Here is a 3,348-nt window from a genome sequence, read left to right on the forward strand (position 1 = left end):
GAAATGCCACAGGCCTCCACTTAAATTGAAAAGCAAGCTAACCCCTCTTGATAAAAATGTGGATTGAGATCAAGAAGCAGCTTCTCTGCTCCTTCTGGAATCTCCACCTGGTTTAGCCTGCTGCCTCCACTCCTGCCTCCACCATGTCCATCAGGGTGATCCAGAAGTCCTACAAGGTGTCCACCTTTGGCCCCCAGGCTCTCAGCAGCCACCCCTACACTAGTGGGCCCAGTGCCTGCACCAGCTCCTTGAGCTTCTCCCTAGTGGGGAGCTTCACTGTGCAGCTTCTGGGGTGGCCTGGGCGGAGGCTATGGTGGGGCCAGCAGTATGCGAGGCATCACCACCATCATGGTAAACCAGAGCCTGCTGAGCCCCCTTAACCTGGAGGTGGACTCCAACATCCAGGCTGTATACACCCAGGAGAAGGAGCAGATCAAGACCCTCAACAACAAGTTTGCCTCCTTCACAGACAAGGTATGGTTCCTGGAGCAGCAGAACAAGGTGCTGGAGACCAAGTGGAGCCATCTGCAGCAGCACAAGATGGCTGGGAGCAACATGGACAACATGTTCGGGAGCTATATCAACAACCTTAGGCGGCTGCTGGAGCCAGGAGAAGCTGAAGCTGGAAGCGGAGCTTGGCAACGTGCAGGGGCTGGTGGAGGACTTCAGGAACAAGTATGAGGATGAGATCAATAAGCCTACAGAGATGGAGAATTAATTTGTCCTCATCAAGAAGGATGTGGATGAAACTTACATGAACAACGTAGAGCTGGAGTCTCACCTGGAAGGGCCGACTGTATGAAGTGGAGATCCAGGAGCTGCAGTCCCAGATCTCCAACATGTCTGTGGTGCTGTCCATGGACAGCAGCCACTCCTGGACATGGACAGCATCATCGCTGAGGTAAAGAGGCAGTACAAGGAGGTTGCCAACTGCAGCCGGGCTGAGGCTGAGAGCACGTACCAGATCAAGTATGTGGAGCTGCAGACGCTGGCTAGGAAGCACAGGGATGACCTGCGGCATACAAAGACTCAGATCTCCAAGATGAACCGGAACATCAGCCAGCTCCAGGCTGAGATTGAGGGCCTCCAAGGCCAGGGGGCTTCCCTGCAGGCCACCGTCCCAGATGCTGAGCATCGTGGGGAGCTGGCCGTTAAGGATGCCAATGCCAAGCTCTCCAAGCTGGAGGCCACTCTGCAGCGTGTGAGTACCAGGAGCTGATGAACGTCAAGCTGGCCCTGGAAATGGAGGTCGCCACCTACAGAAAGCTGCGGGAGAGCTAGGAGAGCCAGCTGGAGTCTGGGATGCAGAGCATGAGTATCCATACGAAGACCACCAGCGGCTATGCAGGTGATCTGAGCTCGGCCTATGTGGGCCTCACAACTCGTGACCTCAGCTATGGCCTGGGCTCCAGCTTTGGCTCTGGCACAGGCTTCAGCTCCTTCAGGTGCACCAGCTCCACCAGGGCCGTGGTTGTGAAGAAGATCAAGACCCGCGATGGGAAGCTGGTGTCTGAGTCCTCTGACTTCCTGCCCAAGTGAACAACTGTGGCAGCTCCTCCTAGTCTGCCCCTCCTGTGGCTGCCACAGACTCCAGGAGGGAGGCTGCTGTGTGGGGAAGCACAGACAACAGGAGACCCCCCACCTGAGGCTCAACCCACCCGTGGGGGAGTTTACTGTCTGGGGACCCCCCTTGCCCATGCTTCCAGCTAGAAAACAATTGTGGGTTTTTTTTTTTTGGTCCAAAATAAAACCTCAGCTAGCTCCACAACAACAACAAAAAAATTGTGGATTGAGTCGTTATTGCTTCTAGTTTACTGAGTTCCTTCTATTTATATAAATTCTTGATTTGATATCAAGCTCATTCTGGGGTGAAAGTTTAGGGAATAAATCAGACATACATTTCAGGGCAAAACCCCCTATGTATTTAAAAGTAGTTGTGACACACTTCGTTAAACAATTATCCTTAATTATAATTCTGAGTCTATTGGCTTAAATTTATTACTTGAAATTGTCACTACTCGTTTGCCAAGTTTACATGTTTAGTGTCTATACTTACAGTTCTTCCCAGATAGAAGATACATAATTTATCAAATGGGCAAAGAAGTCCTTCAGGGAGTTGGTAATAGCTCTACATGCTGATTGGTAATTGAATTAGCAATATATGGTAGATCTAACTGATTAGGAGGTTTCAATTTAACTTGCTGAACTAAGGAAGTAAAATGCAGAATTATTAACCATTTCAATATTATCTTAATTTGGGATGTGATAATTAATTACCACAAACTGAGTGGCTTAAACAAACATTTATTTCTCACAGTTAGGGAGGACGTGAAGTCCATTATTAAGGCCGATCTGGTATCTGGTGAGAACTCACTTCCTGGTTTGGAGATGGCTATCTACTTATTGTATCCTTGTATATTGGATAGTAGCCAGGGAGCAAGCTCTCATTTCTCTTATACGGGCACTAATCCCACTCATGAGGGCTTCACCATCATGATCTAATTACTTCCCTCAAACCTCACCCTTAACGCCATCACATTGGGGCTTAAGATTTCAACATAAATTTTGGGGGAACACAAACATTTAGTACATAACTAACACAGACTATATAACAAAAATGCTTTTTTATGTATATGAAGTATAGTTGTTATAACCAAACACCAGAAAACCTATTCTGTATCTGAGACCTGTTTTGCAATAGGCTATTTGGTGTTAGGTAATGATCTTCTGACTTGTAATCACTCTTGGTATTGGGAAAGTCTAAAATATTATAGAGATACTTGCTTTCAGTGTGTCATGAAATTCTCTTTCAGTCACTTTCTGAATAAAGAAACTGTTCTGCAACAGACATTTGTGAAAGGATTTGTGAAGACTTACACAGGATTTTGGTTGATCAAATGCAATCTCAAAAATAATTATACTTGTTAAGCAGTTTAGACTCTTCTCATGATATATGCATTAAACTGAAGATTATAGAATCTTTCTTTGTAATATGGATCCTATGGTTTCTGTTACTGTTTGGGGGAATACCTTAGATTATGTTTGATTTCCGGAGCAAAAGCCTGGGTAGTGTTGGCTGAAAAAAGAAGGAATTTCTTACTTTTTTTTTTTTTTTTTTTGAGATAGGGTTTCACTCTGTTTCCCAGGCTAGAGTGCAGTGGTGCGATCTCGGCTCACTGCAACCTCTGCCTCCTGGGTTCAAGCAATTCTCCTGCCTCAGTCTCCCACGTAGCTGCGATTACAGGCACTCGCCACCACACCCGGCTAATTTTTGTATTTTTAGTAGAGACGGGGTTTTACCATGTTGGTCAGGCTGGTCTTGAACTCCTGACCTTGTGATCCACCCAC

The 3,348-nt window shown here is 46.7% G+C and overlaps 1 pseudogene; it reads left to right on the forward strand.

Annotated features, from left to right (window-relative positions):
- LOC100613598 (keratin, type II cytoskeletal 8-like) lies at window positions 1-1,659 on the forward strand (annotated as a pseudogene).
- Window positions 1,660-3,348: the final 1,689 nt, after the last annotated feature.

Source organism: Pan troglodytes, chromosome 2 (genome assembly GCF_028858775.2).
Source record: "Pan troglodytes isolate AG18354 chromosome 2, NHGRI_mPanTro3-v2.0_pri, whole genome shotgun sequence".
Classification (NCBI taxonomy): Eukaryota; Metazoa; Chordata; class Mammalia; order Primates; family Hominidae; genus Pan; species Pan troglodytes.